Source organism: Chroicocephalus ridibundus, chromosome 2 (assembly GCF_963924245.1).
Source record: "Chroicocephalus ridibundus chromosome 2, bChrRid1.1, whole genome shotgun sequence".
NCBI classification, from domain to species: domain Eukaryota; kingdom Metazoa; phylum Chordata; class Aves; order Charadriiformes; family Laridae; genus Chroicocephalus; species Chroicocephalus ridibundus.
This window is the reverse complement of record NC_086285.1, coordinates 160,674,714-160,693,943: the sequence shown is the minus strand read 5'-3', so window position 1 is coordinate 160,693,943 and position 19,230 is coordinate 160,674,714. Positions and strand designations below refer to the sequence as shown.

The following is a 19,230-nucleotide window of genomic DNA, read 5'->3' as shown; positions in this document are numbered from 1 at the left end:
GGCCGTATTTTGGTTTATTTTACCTTATTTACAATATTATGTGGTAGTAAAAGTATAGAACATCTAGTGTATGTTCAGGCCATGCAGCCTCTTTAATCAGGCAGTTCACTACCATATGCAAAATATCAGTTTTGTTAGATAAGCGCTATTTTCATATTAACATGTCATTAATGGTCATTAATTGTAGTCCTAGACTTTAACCTCATTATTGATTTATGAACATGTCTCCTTTTGATACAAATGGCTGGTTGGCTTTCAGCCTATCTTTGCATTGTCTTGTTTGTCCTCATCAAATATTGGCAGAGAAATAACATTTTTCCAGTCGTCTGTAATTTCCCCAGTATTGTGAGATTAAAAGGAAACATCAGGGAACCAGAGACCGCATCAGCTTCACTTTAAGATGCCCGAGTCAAAGTCCTACAGGCCTGCTGATTTCAAAAAGAGTTGTTTCATGTTCTCTGAACCACTAAAGGCTCAGACAGCAGTTTATCATCCTCATGTGATCTTAGTGTATCACCCTGCTTGCTCCCAAATACAGGCTAGAAGCACGCTACCTTTATTGTTACTAGCATTTAATTTGTTCCTGACACACTTAAAAAAACCCTCTCTTTCTTCCTGTCTTTGCCCTTTTCGGCTCTGGATAGTGTCTGATATCTTCAGCTTCCCTTAGCAACCACCTGATTAGAGAGAAATCACAAAATATATTTCTAATCTTCTCATTTTTTATACTCTTATTTAAAATTGTTTCCACTCTTTGCCTTTACTTGCCAATTGCACTTTTAACTAAAACTGGTGAGTTGAGGGTTTTTTCTTTTCTGATGATATGACACATTCTTCATATAAAAAAGTCCAATTGTTATTCCTGATGACTCTGAATTTTCTTTCTTTTAGCACATTTTAATGCATTTTTGGTTACAAGCCATGCACTTACAGGTAAACCTCACTGCTTCTCTTTCTGCTATGGGTAATGCTGAACAAGTGATAAAAAAAGAGTTTGAAACTTCAGCAGGAGTGTCGCAGCATACAGGCAGATGTTAGCTGTAAGCATCAAAATAATAATAATAATTAAAAAATAAATATTAAAAATCACTGCAGTTAATCTACTGGGGAGGGGATTTTGTTAAAGCATCTACCTGAGGGTGTCAGAGCAGTACACAGGACACCAGTTGGATTGTCGGGAGCATTAAGGCATCGGCTGACCACTGCCTGGCTGTGTTTCCACTGTCAACTTTTTTCTCTTTGTCCTTTGAATATGAACAGATAACACTAAATAAATTGTACAGTAAATATCTGTGCTCAAACAGAGCTCAGTGGAGGTTGCAGATGCAATCACAAATCTGCTGTTCCCGACTGTTTGAAGACTTGCTTTGCAATGAAATAGTTTTCTTCTGCATATTTCCTCTTGTTTGTTTGCTTTTGTTAATATGCTGTTTCCCAGGGATCAGGTTTTTTTTTAGTGAGGGAAGAAAGTAGCTTTCTTTTCATACATTCCTGTTTGCTTGCTTTTTTAATATGCTGCTCCCATGAATTTCTCCTTTTTTGTGGTGAGCGAAGAATCCCACAATATATTGCATCAGTCTCCGCACTGTGCACCAGCAACACAGCCTGAACCACGTCTCGAGCGCCGCAGCAGAGAGCAGAGATGGAGCTAATATTAACCACTCGCAGGAAGCGTCTATCAGCCACAGACAGCCAGGTGTTGAGAAGCGGTGCGCTGCTGAGCCTGATGTGGTAGGCACAGGTGAGTTTACAGAGAGATCTTGTCTTTCCCTTTTCGCCTCCTGCTTTTATGTCTCCGATCTACTGTCAGTGTGTTTTTACTGGTGGAGGCCCTGCTATGCAGATCATGAATATATGTAGCCACACATTCATGCTCTGGCATAGTAGCAGGCTCGCAGAGTTTTCTTGAGAATCACCCATGAAGGAAAAATGCTGATTTTTATGACAAAATGCAGCTCAAACAATACAGCTAGAATTCCACACAATGAAAGATAAAGGAAAATCTCTAGACCCTAGACTTCCTTGCAGTGAAATTTCAAAGGCCAGCAGGCAACAAGGCTCTTCTTGCATTTTTCAAAAACATCAGAATAATTCAGGAAGTCTGAAAAATATCTCTGTGTCTCTCCCTTGACAAGGTCAAGGTAAATATTTGTGTTGCTCAATTCTTATGCTGCTTCACCATTGTGGCTGTTGTTGAGCATGTTGTGACTCACCAGCTGTGAAGGCAATGCAGGAGACACAGGGACAAGAGGAGGGAAAAATAATTTACCCCCTGGAAGCTACTGAAATCTGTGAAGGATTCCTTTACAGATGATGGGATTACTCCTGGCAGGGCACGTTCTTCTCCGCAAAGCAATCACTGGCTGATCTTCTGGGGGATGAGTGATACCAGCTGTGCTCTTCTACTCTGGAACACTTTTTAGGAAACTATTAGAAAATGTGATTTCTGTAGTCATTCAAATCAGTTACAGATTGAACATTTGAACTTAAACTCATGGCTGTATTTCCTGACTGTCCTCAGCATTTTTTTAAATGGGTCTTGTTCAGAAGATGCTGGAAAACAAGTTTTTATTGGAAATTCCATTGAAAAGTTGCAAAAAACATGTCATCAACTCAAAGTCTTGTGTCTGTGTCTATATTTGTTTTGCAGAGACCACTTATTAATTCCACATTTCTTATCTTGTTCTGATGATTTCAGCTAGCAGGATGCAAGATATGAGTGTCACCAGCAAAAGTCAGCACGATCTATTGGCTGACCCTAATCTCTGAGCAATGTACTTGTCTGTTTCTACTGTTCCTTAGTGAATATTGGGTGATACATTCACACACTTAGGTAACATCATCCAAAATTTACTTTCAAGTCTACTCTCTTGATGATTCACTTTGACTAAATATTAATTGTAACTTGGGCTTTCTTTTGGAATGAACTATGTCTTCATCCAACATAAAACCTGCCATGGGGCAATAGTTCAGCTTAAGGGCCCTTCCCAATAAACAGGACAAGTAAGACTGCAGTGTATGTTTCTCCAGGCATCACACTGCATCCTCCAACACATACAGTCCTCCAAGGCACGTCTTGTATTTTGATGGTCCGTGCCATCAAAAGACCCCTGGTCCACAGAGTGGTCCACAAGCTGCTTTGGGCAATAGAAACAAGAATAATGCACATAAATGGATAATGATGTCTTACAGGCCCAGGACACCTGATGCTCAGAGAAGACCACTGCCAAGTGCTATGTAATGTGACAACTAGAAAGTGCCAGCACTGAATATAAGCTTTCTGCACCATTTTACTGTGGGCCCACATCCACTCTCCAAATGGCCATAACAGATATATCTAACAATATAAACGCAGCCTGAAGTGTTTTTGCTAAAGTCTACCCACTTGAATCCTCTGTGTCCAGTCCTCTAGGCTTGAGAAAGAGATTTGACTTTTCTGTTCCTCTTAAAATATTCAGAGTAAATATTTTTTAAGTTGAAATATCCGAACAATATGTCTTAGTCCATGTTTAATACACAAAAATAACCCACTTGAATTTTTACTAAGCAGTCCCCTCAGTACTATAGAATATACCAATATCCATAAATGGTGAAAAAAATCTGGAATCCCCAGCAACCCTCCAAAAATAAAGAAACGGTTGTTATTGTAACAATGTGTAATGGGAATGCTATTTGAGATACATCATACTCTTTACACACTGCAAGAAGCATCCTCTGGTGCTTGAATCCCATCATTTCCCTTGGAAAAAAGGTCATGGAAATCAAACCCACAAACCTTATGTTTAAATAACATTGCAGGCCTGGCTGCAACCCATGACGGTAATGAAAATGCTTAATTAAGGTTTCCAGTTTACCCCTAATTCCCTCCACATTGCTTAACTATTACAGCATATGTCTCATGTTGTACTTACAGGGAGATCTCTCAGGGACTGAAGAGTCCCTCTACACCCTGGCAGTCTAGGTGAACTGGAAAGGATTTTATCCTAGTCCTTGAACTTATTATTTCTGTGGGTTTCTGAGTGATCTTTAATACTGTAATCTTGGTAGTAGAATCTGGTTTTTTACAATAACATTCAAACAATCAAGGGCAGCCTAAATATGGCAATGTTATTAGCAAAATTGTTGAAGACTACTGCTTTATTTTTTATTCTTCTATTGCTGTAACATTCAAAGATGAAGCACTAAAAAAAGGTCTTAGGAGACAGGGTTTTCTCACAAGGTTTCTAGGTGACTTTGGACAATAACCTAGGTTCAGATTGAGCCCAACTAGCTTTGATTCTATGCTTCCTGTACTGTCAAAGGATGAGAAAGACAGAGAAAGAAAAAAAAAAAGAGGGAATAGAGACTTTCAGAGAGTTCGTCCCACATTAATGAGGATTGCCCAGGTGACTGATTTTCTTCTTTGAAAGCTGAGGGAACATTGGTCAGGTGTTTTCCTGCTTGGGGACCTTCAAACAAGTAAGTAAACTAAATAAGAGACATTTGGGCATATGTCTCCAGGCAGCAGATCCTTAACTGGCGCAATGGGGAGTACTGAAGAAAGATGAACTAGAGAGCAAGAGAGGCTGCGTCCACAGTAGCTCAGCTGGGCAAGTGCCCCAACACAAGTCCTGTCAGTAGAATATGTTATTCATACGGTCCTTAAACTCACATAGAGGGGAGGGTCTTCATTAGTCCATGTGCATTAGTTTCATAGGATGTTAGCTTATATCAGTAATAAGGTCCGGAAATTTTTTTCAGAATCTAGCACATGGTGTTCTACTCCAGGTCCTGCAAGAACAACACGCCTTCCCATCAAAGACTGTCCAAAAAAGTGTTTAAAAAGTGGATATTTTTTTTGAGTTTAAAACATGTCGTCTCACACAACCAACCATCCCTACACTGAAGTATGGCCTGCCTTGAACTCCCGCTGCAGGTTCAGCACGTCTTCTAACACTGCACTGGAGGGAGTCCTGGGATGTCGTGCAGAGGTGCAGCAGTCATGCAGAGTGACTCTGATGAATGGTATATCCCAGAGAAGCACAGCAGATCAGTTGAAGACAAGCTGAAGCTTCACTGTTGCCATCCTTGTTAGTGCCTGGTCCATCTGGCCTGCTCCAAGGCTGCAGTTTATCAGCTCAGGTCCTGCTACTCATTGTAAATTAGTATTTACCTCACTCACACTTCTTTAATAATGAGCCAAGCTTACAGCAAATTTAATACAGTCTAAATGTGAAACTTATTTGCCTTTGTAAAGCTGCTTCAGTCCTATGTTGACTTTTATTGACAATTGTATTTACTTTTACAGGCACAGTGTTTTTCTTTCCTATGTCTTGCAACATGCTTAAGACAGAGGCAGAAGATTAACCCTTCTACATCCAGACCATTAAAACCCAAAGCACATCCAGCCAAGCTGCAGAACCATACACAGACTCTGCTCAGGGAAAAAATGCTAAACCTTGGGGGCTTCCCAAAACCAGGGGCAACTTTGTACAGCGAGAACACGTTTTGCTAGGAGAAGGTTCGTTAGTGAACACAGCATAGTAAACTATTATTGTAACCTAGTTTATCGTATCACAGAATTACAGAATGGTAGGGTTGGAAGGGACCCATGGAGATCATCTAGTCCAACCCCCCTGCCAGAGCAGGGTCACCTAGAGCAGCTTGCACAGGAACGTGTCCAGGCAGGTTTGGAATCTCTCCAGAGTTGGAGACTCCACCACCTCTCTGGGCAGCCTGTGCCAGTGCTTCGTCACCCTCAAAGGAAAGAAGTTCCTCCTCACATTTAGGTGGAACTTCCTATGCGCAGGTTTGTGCCTGTTACCTCTTGTCCTGTTGCCGGGAACCACTGAAAAGAGCCTGGCCCCATCCTCCTGACACCCACCCTTTAAGTATTTATAAGTGTTGATAAGGTCTCCCCTCAGCCATCTTTTTTCCAGGCTGAAGAGACCCAAATCCCTCAGCCTTTCTTCATAAGAGAGGTGTTCCAGTCCCCTAATCATATCTTGGCTCTGGCAATTTCCTCAGTGAGTGGATTTGCCTAGCACAGTACTACTAATCTAGAAACTAATTTCAATTTTGAAGGGGTCTGTAAACTGTGTCTAAGACGAGTGACAACCACATAGCATATACATACCCAGATATGCTTGAAGCTGACGAGGATGAGTATTAACAGCCTAGAGCTCTAATGTGGATTTGTTTTCTCAGGCAGATAAACCAGCCCACCCCTAGGCCACCAACAAGATGCTTCTAACATCTGAAGGGGAATGCTGATTGGCATGGGCCAAAACTGGACCAGATTTTCTTCCAGCAATCAAACTTCAGGCCCGTTCCCTTATTTTAACACTACAACTGTAGTCATACAAACAAGTCTGAATCTAGCTTTATGTTCCTTATCGCGACAAATGCCTGCAAGTTAGCACAGACACTGAAAAATCCAGAGGGTCACACTTTATTGAGACCTCATGTTATTTCATGAGACAGTGTTATTTCATAGGAGTCGAGGCTCACTTTTTTACAAGACATAAGACAAAAAGAAGTTGGTTTGCCAAGAATGGATGTGTTCATTACCACTCCATATATGTATCACAGATGTCTCACAAGACAAAAAGCTAAGACTGTTCTGCAGCAGCACAGATAATTTATGTTACCCTTTCACAGCTAACTGTCCTTCCACGATTACAAAATGTTTCCTTCTCTTTCCTCCTTAAAAAAAATATTAAAAGCACTCGTTGGGATGCTTGGTGGGATGATGGAATGTCTGTTATGCTGAAATAGGGGACTGTGTTGGCTAAACATTGATGTGTGGAGTGTAACTTTTATGTAAGTTGTCATCTTTAAACATTTAACAGCTGCTTCTCACACAGGATGCCCTCTTTCCCTGTAGAGTGAGCACACAACAAAGCCTGTAGTGCTGAAATATTTTGCGTTCTGGGATTTAGAACATCTCTTCTCTTAGGGCAAGATATAGTAAAAAATTAACCCACAGATCATTAGGAAGTGTTTAGCGAGGGTGGGAAGTCAGGCAGTGCTTTTGGACTCAACTGAGCCCCTCTTACATAGTGGCTAACAGATGCTCTCATCCTGAGATGAAATGCAGATTTGAGGTTCAAAAATAGAACCTGTCTTGTCAGCTTGCATTTCTGAGACAGAACTAGGAGGGTTTGCTGGGACTAAAGCAGACAATGTCTTCCAAAATAAAGGACACTGGAATACAGCAAAAGTACAAGCCCAGTCATGGAATGAGAAATCCATCATAGACTGAAACATGAAAAGATCTAATCAGCCTTGTATTTTAGCATTTTTTCTCACGATGGGTCCAGTTAAGGGCAAACTCTTTGTGTACTCTTTTTATTTTTGGTTCTGTGTCATTTTTTATGGGGAATAGGATGGAGAGGTTTTATTGTTCTCGGGTTTGAATTTATTTCAGCAAGTTACTCATCTGTGACTAATTATATTTGTTATAACGCCATGGACATCCTGTTCTAGAAGAGCTTTTCTGTATTTTTTTTTCTTCTCTACTGTGTGCTGAATTTGAATTTCCCCTATAATATCCTAGCTAGGATCTCACGACTTTTATTTCTGAGTATTTATTAATCACAATAATTTGCTGAAGGAACCAGAAATAAAATTACTCTCAACTAAATATCACATATACCCAGTAAATAAAAAAGATATGCTTCCAATCTGCAATGTTGTCCATGCTCCAAGTGCTGCTTTTTAATAACAGAGTATCTCAGGCACAGCATGGAGGATGAGCATGTTACAGTAAACAGATTCTTTCTCTGATAGTTCTTCACCAGTAATCCCTGTTCCACCATTGATTCAAAAATCACAGGACAACAACATTAATACTGCTCCACACTCAGAATTTGCAGCTGTTTTCATTTGCCTTCCACATTTTTACACAAACATATTTGCCTTTTCAACCAAATCCTGAGGGTTAAAAATACACCTTTATTTAAAAAGAACAGGCAAAATCACATGACCCCAAAATCTGGCTTTTGAGGAAAAACAAAAATCATGGGTCTTCTAATGATACCATTTTCCTTCCAGTTTTATTCTGATTAATTGCCAATTAGTCTAATCATAGAATTGCCTAGGTTGGAAGGGACCTTTCAGATCATCTAGTCCAACCATCAACCTAACTCTGACAAAAACCATCACTAAACCACATCTCTAAGCACTATGTCTGCCCGTCTTTTAAATACCTCCAGGGATGGTGCCTCAACCACTTCCCTGGGCAGCCTGTTCCAATGCTTAATAACCCTTTCAGTGTAAATTTTTTTTCCTAATATGCAGTCTAAACATCCCCTCACACAACTTGAGGCCATTTCCTCTTGTCTTATCGCCTGTTACTTGGGAGAAGACACCAACCCCCACCTCTCTACACCGTCCTTTCAGGTAGTTGTAGAGAGCGAGAAGGTCTCCCCTCAGCCTCCTTTTCTCCAGGCTGAACAACCCCAGCTCCCTCAGCTGTTCCTCATGAGACTTGTGCTCCAGACCCCTCACCAGCTTTGTTGCCCTTCTCTGGAACCGCTCCAGCACCTCAATGTCTTTCTTGTGGTAAGGGGCCCAAAACTGGACACAGTACTCAAGGTGGGGCCTCACACCTCTTGCTAAATACTAAAAATAGGATGGAGAGCAGGAAAGACAGAGTTCATCAGTTTGACCACAAAAATGTTAAGATGTCCGAGATAAGCTAATCATAGGCATATTCCAGAGTCAATGGAAGACAGGGATAGGGGATTGAGTTAATTTATTTTAAACACCTATCTTAGTATGAGGACAGTTTTCCTCTGGGATTGACAAAAGAAGGAGTCTAGTTCACTATTTGGAATACATGCATAACAGATGCATAATCTAATTATTTTAGATGACCTTAATTCTACCCCATATGCCTTCAACAGAGCCCCCGGAAGTCACGGCGTGCCTTGCAGAATGAAAATGTTCTGGGAAAATACCAACCTTTGCAAAAGGCCAGAGCAGAAACCCTACATGAAAGAGCGCTTCAAAATAGCATTCTTGTGGGGCATAAACAACGTGCATCCTCTGTGCAAGGACAAATTCTGCCGTCCCATTCATGTCCTGCTCCTGGACTTTGGCTGTTGCTGCCCTCTGGGATCTGACAATGGGGATAAAATATTTCACTTATGAAATCAGTGTTTACAACACATATGAAGAGCAACACTTAGGAAGTTCTTTACAATGAGGGTGGAGAGACACTGGAACAGGTTGCCCAGAGAGGTGGTGGAGGCCCCATCCCTGGAGACATTCAAGGCCAGGCTTGATGAGGCTCTGAGCAACCTGATCTAGTTGAAGATGTCCCTGCTTACTGCAGGGGGGTTGGACTAGATGACCTTTAAAGGTCCCTTCCAACCCAACACATTCTATGACTCTATGAGTCTATGATCATCTTAAAAATCTATGGAGCAGTACTGGAAGGGCAGTATACCCAAGATGGAAACATCTCTGAAGATTGTGTATTGATTTTCTACCCTGTGTAAGTAATTCCCACTTGCAGTACATATACACACCAATATCTTTGGAAAATAGAAATGCTCTGTAAATCTGCTAAGGATCTTCAGCTCCACCTTCACCACAAGGTCCCCCTGGTCTGATGCTGAGGTATAAATAGAACATATGCTTTCTTTTGTTACGCAAAGCCAAGCCGCAACAATGCACAGTAATGGGTACTTCCATTGTTATTATTACTGTGGGACAGACAGGGTTTAGCTCCAAAACACCATGGTGAAAGAGAGCAACCCTAATTGCCTTGAAATTGTGTCTAGAGGGAGCAGTTTCCTGTCTAAACCTGCTATGTTAATTATAGTCCTGCAAAATGAACATGAACTTCGACCCGTTTGCAGACATAGCTTGGCCTGGCTCCAGTAATAAACTCCAGGCGGGTGGGTCTCACTCATGAATCACCACAAAAGCAGATCCTCCATGTGTACAATGAAAGAGGTGAAAAAATGCTGACTGAACAAAGAGATTCTAAACAGAATCTCTAATGCAAACAGGGTGGGTAGAAATACACAGAGAGTAAAGACAGCAGACGGACCTCGTGAAAGTATGTTTGTCTAAGCACAACCTGGAACATAAAGATTGTTCTATGAATTAAGATACAAAACTGCATGGAATCCAAGTTCAGACTCTGGCTCTTGTAGACACTTGTTTCATATTTTTCATCAAGACACGGCTTCGATTCTTCAGAGCTAATAAAGACCTTTGAAGAACTGTGTCCCAGATCACCTTCTCTCTGCAAGATGGAGAACTTGTAATTCCTCTCTACACTCTTGGCTTTTGCATGAGTCCCTCCCTCCACAGTCTTGTAACCATATGAAGGATAATTAAAATATGTAGACATAGCTATACACTTTGCATTCATTTATAAATAAAGATTGCCATAAAATTCTAAGCTCTGAAATAAAGAAAAAGTATGAATAATCATTTAGAGAAGTCATTTAAATGTGTCAAAAGTTTAATTTCCTGGAGATATTTCAGCAGTCACAAAGTGAGCTGAACATTCTTGGATACTTGGTAATTATCAGGCATCCTGAAACAGTAATTTAGTTGAAGTTTTAGATCCTGTAGCTGAGATTCTGGATTTAAAATATAAGTGGGAATTACATTGTTTGAACATAAAAATAATATCCTAGAGGGCATGAATGTATGAAGAGAGTGTACGTTTGGTGTCTGTCAATCCATAAGAAATGTCTCTGTCATTTAGGTCAGCAATGACATGTAAAATCACTGTAAGTATCCCATAAATGAGCAGACAGATAGGCTAATAAATGTATAAAATACTGAATGAGGGGTTAACTCGTTTTCTGACCCTTCCTCTAATGTACTCACAGTTTACATCACCTCCTGTCACGTCAGCCGTGGCTCTGAGATGAAATGTGTTGATGCGATTGGTGATATCCCTGTATTGCTGAGTGACAAAGGCAGCTCGTTTGCTTATGTACTCCTCTGCATAGCTAAACACTTGAAATGAAACACAGCTCAGCAGGACTACACTACTATGGTGTAACAAAACATTGGCCCATCTCACTGAAAGAAGGTGTATGCCTTGGGGATATGTCTTGTGCTGTCCTCCGATGATTTTTTCCATACTTTTGCTTGTAAAATCTAGCAATCTAACCTGCCCTGCATCTCTCCCTGCTTGCAAGGTAATCACAGGTAATTTAAATTTCATAAACCTTTGTCTGACATCAGATAATGCTAGGAGACGAGGTAAGCCTTAGACACTCAGATGAAATGTCTCCATTTTTTCAACCTAAAACTCCAGGAACTAAGACAGGGTTATGTCAGACTATGATGTCTGAATTTAGTAAGATAAATTCCTCCATTGGTATTGTCTCAGAATGATTTTGCATGGTGCCTGAAACACAGACAACCCTTTCAGAAATCAGTGGTACCACTGTAAGGTGGTAAGACGTGTAAACCAAGAAAATGGGGAAAATAAGGAAAACTATCCTCAGCAAGTTCCTCCAGAAAAAAAATCAGTGCAGCAGGGAAATCATCACTGGAATTGCTCACAAGGATCTTGGGGAATGGAAGGACTTTTAGAGAGGAGCATTTGTAAACAGGTCAGTTCGTCCGCTGCAGCCACTCACAAATCCCATTTAATTTTCCTTCTAAGCCTGGCAGTGGCTTGCACAAGGCACTGTAACCAAGGTTGCATGGTTAGACATTGAGTGTTAAGGACAGTAGGCTTTTCATTAAGGAGAGTTTTCAAAAGCATCCCATTTCCAGCGTGGTGTTCAGCTTCCTAGATATACCTAAAATGCCTACAACTCATGTAGGATCGTGCATTATTAATTGATTCCAGACAGAAGTAACAAATGAAATGTGCTAAGCTAAAATAAGAGTCCTCAGCCTTTAGTAGGGAGGGGTGATCATTTTGTCTTCAGTCTCAAAAGGGTAATTGTTATTCAGTTCCAAAACTCTAAGCACCGGCAGTCTGAGCACTATTTATCAATGTATTAAATACCTCTGACAGTGGTACAATATTTTGAAAAATGTTGCAGCCAGGGCAGGATTACTGATGTCTCGTCTGTTACTACAGGTAACAGGGTACAGTAATCAACACTAGTGACGTGATGACAAGGGGAAATGTCCAGAAGTGGATCTCTTTTTTAGTAAAGGTTTCTCTGAACTTGGCTATGTAAAAAATTGGAGTAAAGGGAATGTTCAGCTTCCAGGTTTCCAGGTTATGTTAGTCACGCTGGAATTAATAACACTTAGAAACAAAACGCTTTCTTGCAAAAATACAGATTTAACTTTGGTAAAAATGATAAATTTTTTATTGATGCAGGCACTGAACATAATCAAGAATAAATCTGTGTGTATCATGTGAGAAGCCCACAAAGCACGGGTAGTCTCTAGTACCTCCATTTTCTAGGTTAGGGAACAAAAGGATCATACAGCCATAGGGATGGTGAAATTTCCATCACAGCAGACCAGAAACCCATGTTTTCTCATCTCAACAAGAAAGAAATAATGAACACTTGCCTTGGAATTATGAAACTGTGGTTGAATTTCCAAGAAAGCTTAGCAGTTGTGATTGAGCCAAATGCCTCAAGCCAGGAATCCTGGTGTACGCACATTAGAGGAGGAGAAAGTGTTTGGGATGCTTGTGGCGAGAAACGTCTTCAGGCTCAGAGAGGTCAGCAGGACTGCTCAGAGAGCGGGACAGGCTACTGTGCTGGTGCAGACAATGTGGAACTGGATCTCCTGACAAAGGGACTACAGGAAGAAACAGAGACAGATATTTCACTAAAAAAACCAAGACCTCCTTGACATTTCGTGCACTCAGAACTCACTGATGTTGAGGAGCTCTAGAGTAGTCAGGTGATCAGGAATCCCAAGAAAGAACATTCTGAAGAAAAGGACCCAAATCTGAAAGATGGTTGAGAAATGAAAACTTATCTTCAAGAGAAATCTTGGGTCGGAAATATATCTTTCAGCTGTGTTTTCTTTAATCCCTTGTCCCTTACTTAGCTCCTTCTCTGTCTCAGACACAGACCTTCAGACACAGCCACGAACATGGCTCAAAGGAAAAATAACTCTTCATATTAAAAAAAAAAAATGCTAAGAGGAGAAAGCCAAACCCTAATAAACCTGACATTTCACATTTTTATTCAAAATGTATTCAAAACTCTGTCTTCAGGACGGGTGAAAGAAGAGGAAAGTGGAGATGGGTAACATGCTGACTGACACGTGAACAGCCCTTACAGCAGATGGGACTGTTAGGATTTCACTCCAGTGGTTCACCCCAGGAGAGAGCCAATCTGAATTGGGAAGTCCCCTGCTCACATTGGCATTTTAGCATCTCAGTGTGGGATTCCTCTGCCTAAATTTGGTGTCTCACAGGCATCCCTTAGTGGACAGCAATCAGCCAGTCGGCTTGTAGACCGTGAAATGTCTGATCCATGAGGTGCATCAGCCCTGGGAGAAGCCCTTAGACCATGCCCTGGGTGGCTCTGCCTCACCTGAAGAGGAAAGTGTCCTCTGCCAACACCTACAGGTGGTTGTTCCCTTCAAAAGCCTCCAGGAAAACCTACTCCAAATATTTTGTAATTTATAGGGGAAAAAGAGAGATGTTATTAGCAAATCTTAGAAAATGGAGACATTTTCTGGCGTTATTCACTTCTTTCCTTTATCCCATTATCCCATCATAAGTGAAGATCAGGTTTGTAAACATCTGATGAACCTGAAAGTGAACAAGTACATGGGACCCTATGGGATACACCCACGGGTACGGAAGGAACTGGCGGATGAGGTTGCTAAACCGCTCTCTATTATATTCCAAAAGTCATGTCAGTCTGGTGAAGTCCCCACTGACTGGAAAGGGGGAAACATAATCCCAGTTTTCAAAAAGGAAAAGAAGGAGGAACCAGGGAACTATACACCAGTCAGTCTCACCTCCGTGCCTGGTAAGATTATGGAGCAGATCCTCCTCGAGGCACTGTTGAGGCAAAGAATAACGAAGGGGTGAATGGGTACAATCAACACAGCTTCATCAAGGGCAAATCATGCCTGACAAACCTGGTGGCCTTCTATGAGGTCACAACATCAATAGACAAGAGGAGAGCAACTGACGTAATTACCTGGACCTGAGAAAAGCCTTTGATACTGTCCCACATGACATTGTGGTCTCCAAGCTGATAAAATATGGCTTTGATGGACTGACAATTCAGTGGATAAAGAACTGGCTTGATGGCCGCACCCAAAGAGTGGCTGTCAATGGGTCCATGTCCGAGTGGAGGCCAGTGACGAGTGGAGTCCCTCAAGGATCAGTACTGGGACTGGCCTTGTTTAACATCTTCGTCAGCGACATGGGCAGTGACATAGAGTGCACCCTCAGCAAGTTTGCCGATGACACCAAGTTGTGTGCGGCAGCTGACATGCTGGAGGGAAGTGATGCCATCCAGAGGGACCTGGACAGGCTGGAGAGGTGGGTCCATGCCAACCTCATGAAGTTCAACAAGACCAAGTGCAAAGTCCTCCATCTGGTTCAGGGCAATCCCAAGCACCTATATAGGCTGGGCAGTGACTGGCTTGAGAACAGCCCTGAACAAAAGGACTTGGGGGTGCTGGTGGATGAGACGCTCAACGTGAGCCATCAGTGTGCACTAGCAGCCCAGAAAGCCAGCAGGATGAGGGATGTGATTCTCCCCCTCTACTCCACTCTCGCGAGACCCCACCTGGAGTCCTGCGTCCACCTCTGTAGCCCCTACTACAAGAGAGATATGGACGTGCTGGAACGTGTCCAGAGAAGGGCCACAAGGATGATCAGAGGGCTGGAGCACCTCTCCTATGAGGACAGACTGAGACAGTTGGGGTTGTTCAGTCTGGAGAAAAGAAGGCTCCAAGGAGACCTTATAGTGGCCTACCAGTACCTTAAGGGGGCCTACAAGAAAGCTGGTGAGGGACTTTTTAGGATGTCGGGTAATGGTAGGACTAGAGGGAATGGATTAAAACTAGAGATGGGTCGATTCAGCTTGGACGTTAGGAAGCAGTTCTTCACCATGAGGGTGGTGAGACACTGGAACAGGTTGCCCAGAGAGGTGGTGGAAGCCCCACTCCTGGAAGTTTTTAAGGCCAGGCTGGATGGGGCTCTGAGCAACCTGATCTAGTGGGAGGTGTCCCTGCCCATGGCAGGGGGATTGGAACTAGATGATCACTAAGGTCCCTTCCAACCCTAAGAATTCTATGATTCTATGATCTACAGTGGCTACACCTATATTAGTGAATTAAATAAAGCTGGGACCAATCTCTGGCCCTGAGTGTGTGTATCTGGTCTCCAGGCCCAGGCACTGGCAGTGGGGCAGACGGGCGGCCTGCGTGTGGAGCGGCCGGGGCTGCCCCGCGCCGGACACAGCCGGTCCCAGCCGGTCCCAGCCGGCTCCAAGGGCCCCAGCGCAGGACACAGCTGAGCCCCTCAGCCAAGCTGGGGGCGCCGGGGGGAAAAGAGGTTTGCGAAAGGGCCGAAGGCGGCCCAGGCAGAGGAGGAGGAAGGCAAGGAGGGAGCAGCAGCAGAGGGAGCCCCAGGGCGGAGGAGGAGGAGGGCAGGAGGTGCTGCAGGCCCAGAGCAGGGATCCCCTGCAGCCCTGCAGAGACCCCGCTGGAGCAGAGATCAGCAACATCTGCAATGCTTCCCTATATCTGAGCTCAGAAAAAAAGTATTTGGCCAGTGTTTTTTTTTTTTTATTTTCACACTAGTGGTAGAGAGAAAAGCGTCAAGTTCCTACATGTCACACAACCAATTAAACTTTGTAGACTTTAGGAGTTGCAAGTGAAGGAAAGCATAGAATCATAGAATGGTTCACACTGGAAGGGACATTAAAGACCATCTCGTTCCAACCCCCTGCCATGGGCAGGGACACCTCCCACTAGACCAGGCTGCCCAAAGCCCCATCCAGCCTGGCCTTGAACACCTCCAGGGACGGGGCATCCAGAGCCTCCTGGGCAACCTGTTCCAATGCCTCACCACCCTCACAGTAAAGAATTTCTTTTTAATATCCAATCTAAATCTACCCTCCTTCAGTTTGAAACCGTTACCCCTCGTCCTATTATTACATTCCCTGATAAAGAGTCCCTCCCCATCCTTCCTGTAAGCCCCCTTTAGGTACTGCCCTCCGCTCTTTCCTTCTCTTCCCACACACCCTCCTCTCCTGGGTGTTTCCTAGGGGACTGGGACCAGGTCCTGCTGGTCCTTCATCTGTCATAGTACGAAGTGGTGCTGAGGGTGCTGGATCTCCCATTGTCCCACCTCACTCCATGCCAATAAGAGACCTCTTACCCTGATGCATCTTCTTCGTAAGACAGGCAATTGCTTCTGTGTTTCCTGGCCCTGGATTATCACCAGCATTTCACATCATCCTCCCTTCCAGAATGATTAGTTCTTAAGGACAATAAACAATGTCAGGGAAAACAGGAAGAGGCAACAGAAACATTTTTGTGAGGATAAAACATTTCAAAACACTCTGTAAATGAATATTAGAAAAGATTGAAGTCATCCAGACATTTAGAGTAGTAGTGAAACACCTGGCCCCAGGTCATCTCTGATTTCTTGCAGGATGATGAAAAATGAGGACCCTTGAACAACTTGCAAAAGCAAATGATGCAGGGACTCCTGTTTTCTGCACAGGCTTACTTTTTTCAGTCAGTTAAGGGAAAAAAGGAAACAAATTTTCTATTGTGTTTGTTGCTCTTTGGAAACAAAGAGAGAAAATATTCTTCTATTTCAAATTACTGGTCAGCAGACTGAAAATTTCTGCCTCGGCCTTCATCGTGGAAGTGTGACTGGAGCCTCTACAACAAAATCTCCTCAAACAGCCAAGGGTTTATGCAAGTGGGAATACACTGACACATCCTTTCTCTATTTGCTCCTTTCTGCCTTTTGTGCAGCAGTTGGTTCTATCAACACCTTATTTTTCTTCATTAAGAAACAACCTTTAATCCCAAAGGACCCCTGAATAGTAGCCTGAGGCTTTTCGGAGCTTCAAATGTTTGGATTCCTTAAGCAGAGAAGAAAAATGTAAGAAAACTTCAGCTCTTCATCTAAAGACTGTGTCTGACTCACCAGCTACTGGACGACAATCTGGAAAGTTTTAAACTCTCCTGACAGTTTTGGCCATTAATAACTGAGATGATACATGATTTTCTGAGACTGCCAACAACCTCATCCGTCACAGCCTTCAGTCAGGACTCTGTAGATGATTTCTATGCCACTTAATACTTCGGTGCAGAGGACATTTCAGTTAATAAAGGTGTTCTCAAGAAGACCTGGCAAAGTGTGGTGAGCGTGTGGAGGGATGCCTGGCTCCAAAGCCCTTTTCAGCACTGGTGCAGAGACTCTCAGGCCCTTCGCTGGCATCGTGCTATGGATCCATGGATTCTTATGCATCCTGCAATTTCTGTAGCCATAAGCAAGCAGAATCGTGGTGTCTAGAAGAATGACATTCAAGGTCAACTTGGACGGGGCTCTGAGCAACCTGATCAAGTTGAAGATGTCCCTGCTCATTGCAGGGTGGTTGGACTAGATGGCCTTTAAATGTCCCTTCCAACCCAAACTATTCTATGATTCTATGACTGAGAGACATGCTACTGCTAAGTGCTTTTAAAGTTTCCTTTTAGCTACCAATGGTACTCTGTGTTTTGGGATTTAAGATAAGAGGTCTCGTTGCAGCTCTCAGTGGCTGGAAGTTATTTCTGTACTCACCATATTTACTGTCGGTCTGCAGGGATTTCCCTAAAGCTGTAACAAAAAGTGACATCCCTCACATGCCACTAACCCTGCATGTTCAGATTACTGCCAAATAATGCCCAATGAAGTCTGAAGCCACTGGGGCAAAACAAATATATAAAAGTAAATTTGACGCTCTTGCATTGTGAAAGATGCACAGACAATGATTCACAAGAGAAAGCCTGCAGAGTGTTACTGAGCTGTTAGTCGAGCATCAAAAAACAGTATAAAGACTTCATCAGTCACAGGGACCAATTTACACTGTATCTTAATAGGGTGAGAAGATATTTTGTGTATGTGTGTATATAAAAAATGTACCTTTTCCTAACAGAGACTAGCACACCGTTCCTGCCCAGGATTTGCTGAAAATACTCTGCCCTGGGCTTTTGTTTAAAAGATACTAGCAAGTGGCAGGTAATATGCACGCCAGTGATGCATCACATTTGAAGGAATACTTGGCAAATAGCTAATTATTCATGATTTACAGAATACCAGGTTGGAAGGGACCTCAAGGATCATCAGGCCCAACACTTCTTGGCAAAAGCAGGGTCTAGACAAGATGGCCCAGCACCCTGTCCAGCTGAATCTTAAAAGTGTCCAATGATGGGGAATCCACCTCTTCCCTAGGGAGATTATTCCAATGGCTGATTGTTATTGTGAAAAGTTTTCCTCTTGGGTCCAATTGGAATCTTCCGGGAGTCACTTCTATGCATTACCCCTCATCTTTTCCACGTTCCTCCTTGTAAAAAGGGAGTCTCCATATTCTTTGTAGCCACCCTTTAAATACTGGAACATAGAGATAAGTTTTTCCCTAAGCCTCCTTTTCTCAAGACTAAACAAACCTAGTTATCTCAGGCTTTCCTCATATAGCAGGCTTCCCAGTCCTTTGATCATCTTGGTGGCCCTTCTCTGGACCCTCTCCACCCTGTCCACATCTTTTTTGCATAGTGGGGACCAAAACTGAACACAGTATTCCAGGTGTGGTGTTAGAGAGGGGTGATGACTTCTTTATCTCTGCTGGTGATGTACCTTTTGATGCAACCCAGCGTCCTGTTGGGTCTCTTTGCTGCTGCAACATACTGTTCACTCATATTGAGCTTCTTGTCCACCAGGACTCCCAGGTCCCTTTCCACAGAGCTGCCCCACAGCCAGGTACATCCCAGTCTGTGCTGCATTCCTGGGTTATGTTTTCCCAGGTGCAAGACCTTACACTTGTCTTTGTTGAACTTCACAATGTTCTTGTTAGCCCACTCTTCCAGCCTATCCAGGTCTTCCTGCTGGGTGGCTTTCTCTTCTGAAGCATCCACTTCCCCACTCAGTTTGGTATCATCAGCAAACTTCATCAGGGTACACTTGATCCCATCATCCAGATCAGTTACAAAAATAGTAAACAGCATTGTACCCAGTAGCAGTCCCTGGTGGCCTTAATTGTGACAGGTTGCCAGTGTGCAAAGGGGCTATTTACTACCACCCTCTGGGTGCTGACTGTCAGG

General features: G+C 42.9%; 1 protein-coding gene across 1 annotated transcript in view; it reads left to right on the top strand.

Annotated features, from left to right (window-relative positions):
• The first annotated feature begins 1,575 nt into the window (after positions 1 to 1,575).
• SLA (Src like adaptor) overlaps positions 1,576 to 19,230 on the top strand; it is a 90,405-nt gene continuing 72,750 nt past the window's right edge. The window contains exon 1 of the mRNA XM_063327569.1: positions 1,576 to 1,741. The gene's annotated coding sequence lies outside the window, so the exon portion shown is untranslated. The remainder of the gene's footprint in view (positions 1,742 to 19,230) is intronic.